General features: G+C 33.6%; 1 protein-coding gene across 4 annotated transcripts in view; it reads right to left on the reverse strand.

The window, feature by feature from the left end:
* Positions 1–13,737, reverse strand: part of MGAT4C (MGAT4 family member C) — a 605,093-nt gene extending 591,356 nt beyond the window's left edge. For 3 of the 4 annotated variants that reach the window (XM_082351817.1, XM_082351819.1, XM_082351815.1), the window contains exon 1: positions 11,655–13,737. The gene's annotated coding sequence lies outside the window, so the exon portion shown is untranslated. The remainder of the gene's footprint in view (positions 1–11,654) is intronic. The other variant, XM_082351824.1, reaches the window with a different exon arrangement.
* Positions 13,738–15,499: the final 1,762 nt, after the last annotated feature.

The following is a 15,499-nucleotide window of genomic DNA, read 5'->3' on the forward strand; positions in this document are numbered from 1 at the left end:
TAGCCACAGGCTTATAAGGGGTAATACCTATTAAATATATTAGTATTTATGGGATTTTAAGATCATGTACCTCCACTATAAAGGGATGCATGTATACAAAAACACACACACACATGAGCTTTTGTAGATAGATAGATATATATATATATATATATATATATATATATATATATATATATACACATATATGTATATATATAGAGAGAGAGAGATAAATATATATATCTATATATTTGTGTATATACATATATATGTAAATTTTGGAAGACTCTAGGCTTTAGAAAAAGATAGTTTTATCAAAATATTGATGAAGGCATGCAATGGATAATTCTCTACATGTTAGTTATCTGAGAAGGCATGGAAATGAAACAAGAAAACATTGTCATAAGGTATGTCAAAAAGGATTTAATAGAAAAATGTTTAACATAAACAATAACTTATTAGGATGGCATTATCAATTGATTTGATCAAAGGAGAATGAAATAGCAGGAAACTGAAGCCTGGGATACATACATACATAAAGAAAAGATATTCTAGGCAGAGAGGACACCAAGAAAAATATGCCATATGGTTCTCATTCAGTCAGCCAATCATTCAGTTCATCAATCATGTGTTTGTTCATTCATTTCATCATTTATTGACTGATCTATTAAGGTATTGAGCCCTACTTTGTCAAAAGTACTGTGATCTACTGTGATCTATGACAGGAGGTGAGAACAAAATATAAGCCAAACAGAATTAAATAAAAATAAAGATTTTTTGATATTTTGCATACAAAATAACTTTAGACAGTTACGGTAGAAGCAGGCTATGGAAGATACACGTAGTGAGTACACATAGTGATTAGGTTGTACTGTATCTGTGAGTCATCATAACCATTACAGAAATTTCATATTTGGAACAACAGAACTAAATTTCTGTTAGAAAGAACACCTTATAGACATCCATTAAACGGTGCAACAATATATATTCCAGGTATGGACAAGTTGGGGAATGAAGTAAACACAGAAAGAAAACATAATCAATGTCTCATTCCTTTGTGATATTTTTTTGTTCGTTTGCCATAACACAGGTTAGTATTTAATTCTTTTTATTTGTCATGACTTTTCTGCTTCTATTAGAGGGGTTGTACCTTGGGAACAAATGCTCCAGTGTTCTCAGTGTTATGTTTGCAGTGTCTATCTCTGTATCTGACACATATTAAATCTTCAGTAAATATACAGGGTGAATGGGAAGGAGTAAGGGAGGGAGAGAGAGAGGGAGAAAGGAAGAAAGGAAGAATGGAAGGAGGGAGAGAAGAAAAGGAAGCAGAAATAGGAAGGCATCATTTGAGAATCTATTAAAATAATATAGGTATGTTATGAGTCAGAATAAGACAGCTGCAAGCAAAAGTGAACAAAAAATTATCAGTATCGTTTCCTATCACATGACATATTTGAGAAATAACCGTGAAGTTGTAAGAATTCCACCATAAGTCACATGATAATTTATGTCATTATATGCGTTGAACCTTATCGATTATATATAATAATCAATATATAAATCGTCCCTTTATTTTAAAAAGTATAACAATAATATTAATAATAATATTTAAATTGATTTAGGGATGTTCATCCATACACAAACCTTTTAAAGAGTTGCCCTTGTTCCTTTTGGTGTATGTGTGAACATAAAAGCACTGGAGAAGTAAATGAATATCACAGGACCATAAGACTGCAGATCTAGGTTTCATTCTCAAATCTGCCACATTTCAAAATGTAAGTTTTTAGGTATTACTGCTCTGTTCATTTATTTTGAATAAATGATAAGAAACCATTTTAATAAACAACATGCCATCTAATTTTGCTTTTAAATAGTAACTTACTGCCTTTGCTTCATAACGTCGCTCTACCTGATATTATCTTTTTGATTCCTCTTGTTGGTGTACATTAATCTTTGAAAGCAAATGTGACAAAATGTAAATTATCTCATCTCATTTAGCATCTTGCCCTTGCAAAAAAGAGAGTAACATTAAAATGAAAATCAGTTATAGAAGGGCTAATGTAGTGGCATGCCAGATCAATCCAGCTTGACAATTCCTTCCTTCCTGAAAAATGAAAGAGGTAAACCCATCTAGAAGTTATGAATAGTTTACAAATCAATTTATATGTCATCGCACCATGTAAAGTTTGTAAAAAGAAGAAAATTTATTTAATCTATTTGAATGCTCTGTGCAATGAATGTCCTATCCCTCTGATAAGTGGTAGCTGTCAACTGATGACAGACATATGTCTTATAATAGTGACATGCCAATTACGAAGAAAAAGATAATGTCTTGTATATTTGAAAGTTAAGTCCAGAATATTATGAGGCACTAGCTTACTTAGACTTCCAGTAGAAACATGATGCTACATTGGGAGCATAGGAGAATCCCTTGCCCATTAAACATGTAGTTAATGCTTCTCACCTCCTAGCACTATATACTACACCCTGAGCTGTTTTCATTGTTCTGGTGATAGATTTTCACTGTCCAATTGTAAAACTGAATTTGCACTAATTTTCTCATGGTTTCTTACTGCTTATGACAATCAACACCAGAAACAGAATTGTTAGGAAACAATGGCAGTATTATTGGCCCCAAGAGGGAAACAAAATGAACCCATTCACTCTCTTCTTGGCCAACCAACCTCCTTCTGGATGATTAAACAATTAGAAAAAAAAGGAAAACTAGAAATTATAATTATCATAATAACCCTAGTTCAGAAAGAAAAGTTTGAAAGAAATCTAATAAATTACAACAAACTACACAGAGCCCATTCTTTTTTTTTTTTTAACATCTTTTTTGGAGTATAATTGTTTTACAATGGTGTGTTAGTTTCTGCTTTATAACACTCATTCTTAAATGGCTTATATAAGAATATGGATTCTATAAAAGTGAAAAACCAGAAATACGTTAATAGTTTAAAATATTCACACTACAGGAGAAAACAAGGATTCTTACTAAAATCTAATGTCCCCTCACTCCAAACCCTAACCCTTTTTTTTTCATGGCTAAAAATTCTGATAGTGTTTCCTTTCTGAATTGTAAGTTGCCATGCAATTATTATTACCAAAATTTGAAGAGGTACATTATGCTGTCAGAAATGTACAGCATAGCTCATTGGTCTCAATTAGCAATTGTTTCTTGAAAAGTATTTTAAAAGCTTGAAATGCTAAATTATGGGGTTATCTGAGGGACAAAACTCATCTCTTGGAAAGCCATTAGTTTCTAAAAGTACTTTTTTCTGAAATAACAGAAAATAACATGAAAAATCAGCTGAAGCCTGAAATAAGAGATACAAAATTGCCAGAAACAAATAAAACAATTAGTCAAGGTGAACCTCAATAACCCCATAACTTAATGGGCCTCTAATTCTATGTATTTACAAAAGTATGGACAGCATGGACATTTTGAAGATTTTGCAAACAGAACATCTGATTCTAGAATACGCTTGTTTCAATAGTGTCTCTACTTTATGGTTTATTATTAGAGGACTTGATATAAATTATTTGCTATTTAGGCTAGAAAGTTTCATACTCTTTTCTTTCCATACTCTTTTCTTTCCCAGGATTTATTTTTCTCCTACCATTCTTCCCTTAAATTTATCTAAACTAGTGATTCTCAACCAAGAGTGATTTTGTCTCTCCTGGAAATGTCTGGAGACATTTTTAGTAGTCACAACTAGAAGGATTATGTGCCATTGGCATCTAGTGAGAACAGGGCAGAGATGCTGCTCAACATTCAATAAAACACAGGGAAGCACCCAGTAACAAAAATTATTTGGCCTCAAATGTCCATAGTGCTGCCATCAGGAATCTTGATCTAAACCATATTGGTAAAATAAAGTCTACAACTAGTTCATTTTTCATGTATTTTCTAAAGGAAAAAAAGTTCTCAGTATCTTAGAGTTCTTGTTCTGACTATCTGTTGCTGTGTAACAGCCCAAGATAGTGGCCGAAAACAACAGCATCATTTATTTTGTTCATGAATCCAGCACTTCAGTGGGCTCAGTCAGTTCTCCCCTGACTTGTGTTTCCCATGCAGTAGTTGCACAGTGTCTCGTGTCAGGGATGCGGTTATCTTGAAGACTTCAACACTTGAGTAGCTTGAAAGACTCAAACAGTGAGTGCCAGACAACTGGGGTTGCTGGTTGGTCATCATTTCTCTTTAAATATGGTTTCTCCACCTGATATCTCCACGTGGTAGCCTCAAGGTAGCTGGGTTTTTTATATGGTGGCTGATGGTCTTCCGCAGCAAATGTCCCTAGAAGAACTGGCAGAAGCTGCATGGATTTTTATCCGAAGTCACATAGCATTCCTTCTACTATATTCTATTTTATGAGGCAGTTACAACATCCTGTCCAGGTTCCAGGAGAACTGGCATACAGGCCCCCACTTCTTGAACTGCTGAGTGTCAAAGAACTTGGAGGCACTGTCCACCTTCTTTCCACAAAGTATTTACACTTTTTACATGTAAAACACACCCACTCACTCTCAAGACCCTCAAATATCTCATATACTATAGCATCAGACTCAGGTCCAAGTTGCAGCAACTTGTCTAAATCAGATTTGGGCACATATGAGGCTCTCTGGTTGTTGTTCTTTCAGTACAGCTTCTTCATTACTGTTTCTCTCAGTCTGAAGACCTGTGAACTGAAGAGACAAGTTATCTCCCCACCATAAAGCCAACATATACTGGTGGCTCAGGTATGGGATGACTGCTCTATATACTTGCATTCAAAATATATCAAATGGGAGACAAACAGAGTCACTGATTCATAGTATTTCTGAAATCCAGCTGGGTGTCTGTTGCCAGTTTCTTAATAATGGCTTAGTTTTATTGCCTAGAAATGTTTTTTCTACAACTCTGCCTTCTGTGTCCTGATTTTGGTTTCTGAGTCCTCCTTCTTTTTTTAGAGAAATAATTGGTGTTTGAATCTGAATATTTTCTCAGCCTGATTCCAGCCCATGGAAATGTTCGAGTCTAAGTCTTCTTTTAATTTTATATTGCTCTGTCCTTTTAGTCTCATCTGATAAAATTTCTTTAAAATTATGTGGGTTTTTTGTGAATTGATTTATAATTCTTCCTATTAGAGAAAATACACTATCAGAAATATCTTTTGGGAAAGCTCTTTTCTATCTTGGGATCCTTTTAAAGGTGCAGTGGGGAAAATACTTAAAATTCTTTGATGTCCTATTGTTTACAGACAGTATCTGTGAGGCACAGTCTTAGCATGCTTAGAAGGCTTTTTGTCTCTTTAAGAGGACTTATAAAACATGACCTTAGATCTTTCTTGATTCTTAACAAAGGCCGATCTTGAATTTGATCTTTGACTGGAATCCGTAACCTTATTTGAAAATACTTTGCAGCGTAAAGAGTCGGGAATGAGATACTTTTTTTCTGTTTGGTGAACAAAGCAAATCCCAACTGCTTCATATTTCCTCCAAATTTGGCTTAAAATGAAATATTTCCATTCCAACTGTCTTGATTTCTCTCTCTACCTGGTGTCCTCAGAATTGCTAGATTTTTTGGTTGCTAAAGCCTCCCAAAGCAAGTGTCCCAAGAGAGATCTACAAAAGCTACATGAACTTTTAAAATCAAGCCTCAGACAGAGTAAGGCACTATCACTTCTGTAGTATATCCATTGAGGTGGTCACAAAGACCATCTCTAGGCTCAAGGGGAGTGGACATAGACTTGGCCTGATGGGAGGTGTGTCAAAGAATTTGTGACATGTTTTAAAGTATGAAAGTGCTTTATATATTATCTTTCCTCTGAAGTACTACTCCAATTAGGCCCTACTGATATCAACATTTGTATCTTCTATCTATGATTTAGGTTTTCCCCATTCAGGATCTAGCCCCCAACTTTCTTTTTTCTCTTTTTAAAGTCTGATTCAATTATCCATCCAAAAAGAGTTAATGATGACTTATCTGTGTCAGGACCAATATGAAAAACAAAAGGAATAAAAGTCATGGTTCATGACCTTAGGACACTCATTAGTTAGTTGAAGGAAATTCTAAAATATGAAACAAAATTCTAGAATATAAATTAATATAACAGCATGTTAAAAATAAAATTTTTGCCTAGTCACCAATACAAAATAGATGGATCATTTATAGAAATTCAAGTTGATAATTAAAATGAATCCCCTCAGTTACATCAAGGACGCAAATGGCTGAGAGTTGGAAAATAAAGACAGAATATTTGAAGAAGATTTCTTTGGAGAGAGCAGAATACTGAATTGTACACTCTGTCCTCTTCCATAATCCCTCCTACACCCATACTTCAAAAAGTGGAGGGTAAAACTGATCCTGAGTTGGTGAGAGAAACTTCAACAGACCAGTCAAGGAATCTTACATGTGTCACTGAAGGGGGTGTGACACTGAGAACAGTTCTTGACCCATGCTTGAGAAAGCTAAAGGGGAAATAGCAGAAGGTCACAGGCGCAAAATCACATCATGTGCCCTGATGGTGGGTCAAAAATGTAAGAAGCTGATGTACTAAGTGTGGATCTAGCAATAGGAGGACTGGCCTGTACTCACATAATAAGGTATCTTGTCCAAAAGGATGACCTTCTAGGGCCTTAGCCAAAGCTGCCGATATGCATTATGCCAGCATTGGAGGGTGAGTCAGAACAAACAAGTGAAGAGAAACCCTGACCATACCAAGGAAAGGGGGCCAGCAATGAGAGCCACAGAAATGGTCCATAAGAAAAAAAAAGTTTGACAAGAGCAATGAATCTGGCCCAGAAGGACTGAATTCATCATTAAAATGCTCTTATCTGCTTTTCTCTCCTCATCCTTCTATTTTGATCATGGAGACTCAAGAGTTCTTGGCTAGAAAGCTGAGGGACTGCTAGCTGGAAAAAGTGAAGAATCACTGCTCTGCCTTTCATTTCAAGTTCCTTAAGAAGGAAGGGGAAATAACTTTAAATTAGGTTCAGCATTTGACTTTAACACGGGGTTAGTCATTTAAATTTTACCATATCGGGATTGTGTTTTTGTCTTAAAGTGACCACAAGACATTTGATAACATAAAATTGATTGAAAAAAACAAAGCATGGTGCTTGCCAGAGGGTCCAAACCATATCCTCAATTGTGCAAGTCCATCCCACTGGTAATATACAGCATACCATGCTTCAGCGGCACCTTCTACTGTATATTTTAAAAGAGTACATCGAAAGATGTTATAGCATTTTATGTGGAAACATTAGCCCAGATATTCTTAATCTCATGTAATTCAATGAAAGAAAGAACAGTGGATAATATTTATTTCCATGGTCTTATTAAATCACCCCATATGTTAAGAGTTTACATCCTAGATTAAGTAAATATCAACGTAAATAATAAGGACAGTAAATAGAAGAATCTTATGGACGGGTGAGCACTTTAGCATTTTGTAGATGTCATTTGGTAATTATCCTTTTCTCCCATCAGTGATCTCAAGAACTGAAGAAATCAGGATGGCAGCAGGAGACAGGGCATACTTAGCTATGCATACCAGGAAACGAGCAGTACATAGAATGAAAACTATTCATTTTCATTGGGGAAAGGAGCACTGCTGCAGGTCATATAAGACTCTATGCACGCAGCTTCTCCAAAGATCCTAAAAGACAATGAAAAACAGATCCAGAGTCCTTAGAATAGTTAAACGTCTGAAGCTGAGGTCTATTCTCTAGATGTCAATAAAAGACTGAAAACTTATAATTCTGCTATAGAGTCTTTTCTTAGTAATTATATCCTGAAAAATTAAACACTTGTGCACACACACAAATACACACTCACACTGTAAAAAATATGTTTGTAAATACCTCGTTTTCCCCTAATTTAACAAATTTTGTGGAAAGTCTAGATCCTGATCACACAACAAAATTTGGATTCAGCCAACATACTATTATCAAGGACATCGCAGAGAATGAATGACCTGGAAATCCCAAAATATATCCCACTAAGTCAATATTTCTTAATGCATTTTATCAAGAATCATTCTCAAAATAAGAAAGCGTTTTTTAAGAAGGTGAATATACTGGCAGATGTTACTGAAAAGATTTTAGGTCACAAACAATGACATAGTAACTGTTTCTATTCATAGCTCAGCTTTCCTTTACTTTGTTCCTTCAGAGTAGCAAACAGGGACAAAGGCAGTAACCTAACTCAGATTATTCACACATCCCTGAACCAATCTGTCTGACCAACAGTACAGTGAGCTTTAATTATATATGAGACCTGAATTATATGTCTCTCATTATGGTGTGGGGGGTTATGAAGGGATGCAATCTGGGCCCCTGCCTATTGACATACGTGGAATGAACTGGGTTATTTTACTGGAAGAGATATGGTGTTCATATGAAAAACATACGTCCACCATATTCTGTATATGCTGATAATAGGCAGGTTCTGCTTCTTGAGAAGAATATGGAGACATATGTACTGCATTGAGGTTGAATTCATGTTCCAGGTCTTTACAACAATTTTATACACTGATAGCCTCATCATACAATATTTATTCAGTAATTTATATAACAATTGACTAAGGAAATTGGCTTTTATTATTCTTTGAATTTTGAGAATATCAGAAAACTAATGTTGCCATGTTTATCACTGCTCTTTAGAAATTCACAATTAAATACTTAAAAATGCTATTATAATCTTTTAAAATCCTCCAGAAAATAAAAAAATAAAATATGATGACTGCAATAAAGTTCCCTGTTAAATATGTAAACAGCATGTAATTCAATTTCTCATCTCTGAAAGTATTTACGAAATTGCATGTCTGCAAATTGTGAATGTGTATATCTTAAATGATCTAGGTAAAAATTAAAAGAGTAATACAAAAGACAGTCAAGATGCTTTGGGGTTTTAGGGAAGTGAGGCCTCTGTGGAAGTATATGTAAGGTTTTCCTTTATCTGGAGATGTACTTGTTCTACAAAATACCCATACATTGTAAATTTGACTTTTGTAAGATGCTGAAAAAATCCAAACCTCAATAAAAATAAATTTTCATAGACTTTCATCATATATAGGATTTTTTTAATATGAAATATTTCCATTATGATTCAAAATATACACTTTGTCATTAATTACAATTTAAAATAGTTAATGGAAAATTAGCACCCCAACAATTAATTATTCTCTTAAAATCATGAATTCGTGATGTGTGAAGTGTAAGATGCAACAACCTTTTTATGAACTCTTCGACACCACTGACCCTCCTCAAACTGTGAAGCTCTATGTAGTTGAATTTTGAAAGAATTATAGATATCCTAATAATATTCTGAAATTAATCTTTATTTATTAATAAGTGTTACAAAACCAGGTAATCCAATGCTTTAAATCTGTTACTGTCACTTCCAGAGCTATCTTTTGCGGCTTGTACTTTCTCTGGTCTAACATCTTATGAGGAGTAATCAAGCAGTAATTTTTTACATAAATTTTATACGTAGATTTATATATGTATATAAAATTACTAATAATTATTATTAGTAATGGTCCAAACTTTTCTACTATGCATGCAATAACAACAGTTACAAAATATTTAATTCATTTATGTGACTTCAGAAAGAAAATACGAGGACGTGCTAATTTGGGGAAATAGAGTTGCTCTTGGTGAAATGTCATTTTAATAACATGAATATAAAAAATTATTTTGTAAATTACTGAAAATTTAAAATAAACACTGACTTTAAAAGGATCTCTGATAGTCATTAATAAAGACTAGTGACATAAAAGTCAATTTTTTTTAACCTTGTGACATTTTCTAGAACTTTACTGTATATCATGAAAAGAGATTGAAATTGATGAATCTAGAGTATACCATATTTTACTTTTCTTCCTCCATTTTTTTAATGAATAAGAAGGTATGTGAAAATTAATCATTACTTAATTGGTTCTTCATTGGTTACTTACCAGTTTTCTGAATCTCTGGGAAATTACACAATTTGGCTATGTATAGCAATGATTTTGAGTTAAACTACATCAGACAAAAGACTCCACAAGAAATCGGATAGACACAGAGATGAAAATCACCAACACTCCCTTCTTATCCTGTGTAACCCTGTGCAACTGCCACACCTGTGTTCAAAATACTTTAGACAAATACTATGACTTTCTAATAAGATGGTGAAGAATTATGCTATCTCAAACAAGTTCCTTTCTAAGGTTAAAACAGATTCTAAGTTGCATCAAATGTACAAAATGCATAAAATGTTTGAGTTTTTCCTACATGTGTAGGAATTAACACTTTGTTTTACATCTATGAAGAAATATGATAGAAAACATCTGAATAGTTGAGGAAACATGTAATCATACTCCAAAACTTTCACAGAAGAATGTCAATGTCTAAAGATTATGGATCCTTCTCTAATAATACAAGAGAGTATATTGCTTTAGTTGTTCATCTCAAAATTTTAAATAATCATAACAGAAACAGCATTTATCACTTGACAAAAGACAGTTTGAAACACCTGAAATTTGAGTGAGATCATCTCATGATATAACTATATTTTCCTTTTAAAATTTTAAACTAAATGTATCAAATTAGATCATGAGGAAGTAACATGAAACCATATCATCTTTATTTTCTATAGCAAAATTTTCATTAACTTAAGAGACTAACTTAAGACAAAACTAAGATAGGATTTCAATTTTCAAGCAAGATCGGACAAAGATCCAAAAATATAAATTATCCATCTGAATAAAATTTCTGTGTAAATTTATGGTTGACAACATGAATCTAACTAATATATTTTATATGCCTGAATTGCTTCTGGATTCACTGGCATAAAGAAATGTATCTGTCCACATTAAACAAAATACTTTATTTCTTTTACTGGACAAAGGGAATAACAGAATTTAAATATTTTCTCTCCTTTTTGCTATAGATTCTAGCAGCATAACCTTGTTTAGAGCTTGGTTGTAATAAATGATAAATTCAGGTGTTTGTATATATAAATAAAAGTATATATATAAGAAGTAAGAAAATTAAGATGGCTTATAATTCTATCTCCTGGAGTTAGTCATTGTTAGTATGTGGATCTACACACACACACACACACACACACACACACACACACACACACACACCTTTGAATAATTTTGTTCTGTTTTTACTGTTTGTATTTAATGTATATAATATATATTATCAAATCTTATTTAATAGTAATTAAATAAAATGTAATACACAATAAAGAGACAAATACCACCTTGAATTGGTGGTTTTAACTAATTATTAATGATTTGAAATTAATTTGAAAATGTAGAGTTAAAAAGATGTAAAATTCAAAATATTATAGCAAAAATATTCCTAAATCAAACCATTTGAATATTCTTGAAAGAATGTAGCTGTCTTAAAAGTATGTTTTCCATTTGGAGTAAAATGCTAAGGCCTGCCTGTAGAAACTATAATGTAAGTTATAGTTTAACCCACTCTGAGTTAAAAATATTGAAAGGCTCCATTGCAATCACATCTCTGAATTCACTTTTCTTCATTTCACTTTTCTTGAACTCTTGAGCCCTATTTTTTTTATCTTTGATAGGTTTAAATCCAAGTTGTTACACTTTAGTAGACTAAGTGTCTAAAACAGTCTCAACATACAAAACTTGACTCACAGTTTCAGAATAGCATATAGTACTTACCCATCCAAGAAGGATATAACAGAAGCTGAGAAGCTGTCAAAGAGAAAAATGTCAGAAGGATTAATAAATCTTATTGCTATAACATGACAATGAGAATTGTAAACAGCTATGTAAAAATTAGGCTGCTAGCAGTCAGATGGCTTGGATTCTTTTATCCTTGTTAGTAGAGTAGTGTACATTTATCTTCTGTTATGCACTGGTAAGTAGCTGGCAAGCTTGGTATATATAAACATTACTGAATGATGTTATGATTGGCTTGGATCCAGAAAATGTCCTCTGACATTACCATTAACTATCAGAGACCTTAAATATTGCTGGCAATGACTGAAGAAGCAAAAAAAGACAATAATAGTAAGAAAAATTAAGAGGATAATTAGGAACAAAACAGGCATACTTTATGACATAAGAATTTTAAAATAAATTAATGAAACCTAAATGTTCATGTGATTCATAAGAAAGAGTGATTCAGTACATTGCAATGTAGGGGAAAGACATCTAAAACAAGGACTTACTGAATATGATTTTTTACTCTTTTATGGTTTCAATGTTTCTTATAAATAGAAACTAATCTTCCTAATGTCTTTTCCCTGTTGTATATGAAAGGCGGTATATTGTTATTTTACTGTCATTACCTGTGACCCTATATATAAAAAAAAAAAATGGCATAACCACAAGGACAAACGGTAAGGAAAATAAAGAACCAAAATATAATTTTAAAAAAAAATCTTACTTAATTGCCAATCTCCAGGCAATCAACCAGAGAAGTTTTTGAGAAACTCAAGCAATAATTTAGCTGTGATGTATTACCTTTGGTTTGGTGATTTAGCAATGTTCACACATTTAAGGCAGTTTATTAATAAATAAATTTCATTAAAATAAAATTAACCATATATGTAAAATCATATTTACAAAGAAAAAGTGTATAAAGAATGAGACGTTTTTATAAGTACCATAAATGAGGGAGTTTTTAAATTTTAGTCCATTAATATGATTCTACCTTGCATTGCCTAAACTGATAATTCTTATTCATTCACATGTATATTAAACACAGCCAAGAAGAAAATTAAGATTGCCTATAATCATTATCTCCTGGAGCTAGTCATTGTTAATATGTGGATTTACATGCTTCTGGTTTTTTCCCATGTTTTATTATAAGAAATCAAAACAAAACAAAACCTCATTTGCCAAAAATAACATATACAGATGTAAGAAATGAATGTTCACTATGATCCCACTTAAGAAAGGAATATTATTAAGTTTTCTGCATTTTATGTCAGATTTTTTCCATGTATGTACTAACATATTTTAACATTATTCTCTCACATTCAAATATATTTATACATATGGCTGTAAGTATAAAAACACACTATTTTCTAACTCACTTTTTGTCTTAACATTGTGTCTTAGATATCTTTCAATATCAGTTAAAACACATCCAACTATTTAATGATTATATACTTGTAATAAAAGAGTAAAAATGATTAATTCATACATGGATTTTTGGTAATAGAACATTTCTGCACTTAACAAGAATTGTTGATTATTAAGTTAGGTTTTATAGTTAAAACAAGACTAAATTGGTTTTGCAGGAAAACAAGGGAAAAGACCTTAAGAAGAATTTGTCAGGCGCAATCTGCAATCATAGATGTTATCATTAAGAAAATAAAATTGTGTAAGTAAGGAAGCAAAGGACTTACTCAGCAGAAGGCAGGTCTAACAGGTTTGATTCTGAATAGAATACAGCTGAAAAGTGAATATTAGGAGATTAATTCTAAAGTAGATTTTCCTAAAGATGCTGAAAATTGCAAGGAATCACTTGCCAAAGTTGAGCAAGTGTCAGAGCATTTGAAACATAGGAGTCATCCCAACATCGCTGAATTTTCATTTCAACTAATTTATTTTTGTTAAGTTCATTACTGAGATAACCAAAATCTGCATTAAAATTACCCTCTGTTAGAAGGACTCAATAGGATGACATGCATTTGAAAAAGAGGAGCTTAATCTCATAATAAAAGCCCTGAAAAGAGGTTATACATCACTTCCATCTATTTAACATCCATGAAATCATTTAAAATCATTTAAAAATCATCATACCAAAATGTCAGTAGAGTTTTTTCTCAGGTGTTGCCTTTTTTTCTTTGTGATTTTAAAATATTCACTCTATACACACTTCAAGAGCTGTTGTGTTATTGTTTTTCCTAATAGCACCGTTAGAAATGACATGCTTTTGCTGTTCAACTAAAATTTGTAAAAATAAATTATCTCTCAATTTTTTTGAGATTAATCACAGTATAGTTTCTTTTTTAAATCTTAGGTGATTGAAAAATAAATCACATGTGCCGCAAATCTTCTTTGAACCACAAGCATTGCAAATTGACATTACAGTGTGGATTTTTCATCTTGACAGCTTATGGTAGGGGTCAAGTTACCCCAGATTTTTTTCTTTAAAGAAGAACAGGGTAAATCTGGTCAAACATAGAGAATGAAACAAAGACTTGTTTATTGATGTAAAGGAATCAACTTGTGGATCAGATTCTATATGGGATTTATTTCAACTGCAACTGGATAGGTTGAAAAGTTGAACCATAAAAATTAGCAGTAATTTTGCTCTTTTCAAGGGGCCAGGATAAAGGGACTTTATTCAAAGAAACAATCGCACCTTGGCTTGTTCTAAGTGTAGGAAAACAAACACACACAAGAAGAAAGTCATATATAGTCTTTTCAGGGCACAGATACAAAACATATTTTTCAATGTTATTTGATTAACAGTGGATGCTTCTGCCAATAAAAATCTCAATACTATAATTATACTTGTTTTGTAAATGTAGTAGTAAAGTGAAAGGAATCAACCCAAACATATCCTAAAACACTTAGTCTAAGGAATAGTATCACCATGCAAATATGTGATATGCTCCCATAACAAGGGTAGGATGGGCATTTATATTCTCCTATAAATGTATATAAAGAGTCAGAGAAAAAGTCAAGGACCTCTTGCTGTTGCAGAATACATATATTCCAGTAAAGGCAAACTTCAGTAAAATATTATTTTGCTTTTGGCATGGGAGTTAGGCTCTGCATGTGCCATGGTCAGAAAATGTCTTGGGGACAGGGGATTAAATAGCATATCATAAATATAGGAAAAGTGAGGCAGATGCTAAGTTAGGGATTATGATTATGATACTCCTCTTTCTTTTTTTTTTTCTTTTTTTTTTTTTTCCTCTTTCTTTTTAAAAGTACTTTTGGGACTTCCTTGGTGGCACAGTGGTTGGGAATCCTCCTGCCATTGCAAGGGACACAGGTTCGATCCCTGGTCTGGGAAGATCCCACAGGTCGCGGAGCAACTAAGCCCCTGCACTACAACTACTGAGCCTGTGTTCTAGAGCCTGCAAACCATAACTAATGAGCCCGTGCACCATAACTACCGAAGCCGGCACACCCTAGAACCTGCACGCCGCAACTACTGAAGCCCTCACGCTCTAGGGCAGGGGTCCCCAACCCCCGGGTCTCAGACCAGTACGGGTCCAAGGCTTGTTAGGAACCGGGCTGCACAGCAGGAGGTGAGTAGCAGGTGATCGAAGCTTCATCTGCTGCTTCCCATCGCTCCCCATCGCTCACATTACCACCTGAAACATTCCCCCCATCGCTCACATTACCGCCTGAACAAACCCTACTCCCACCCCCCCAACCCCCCAGTCCATGGAAAAACTGTCTTACACGAAGCTGGTACCTAGTGCCAAAATGGTTAGGGTCTGCTTTTCTAGGGCCCACTTGCTGCAACTACTGAGCCCGTGTGCTGCCACTACTGAAGCTCGCGCACCTAGACCCCGTGCTCCGCAACAAGAGAA

Source organism: Balaenoptera borealis (assembly GCF_965194805.1).
Source record: "Balaenoptera borealis genome assembly, chromosome: 13".
Lineage (NCBI taxonomy): Eukaryota > Metazoa > Chordata > Mammalia > Artiodactyla > Balaenopteridae > Balaenoptera > Balaenoptera borealis.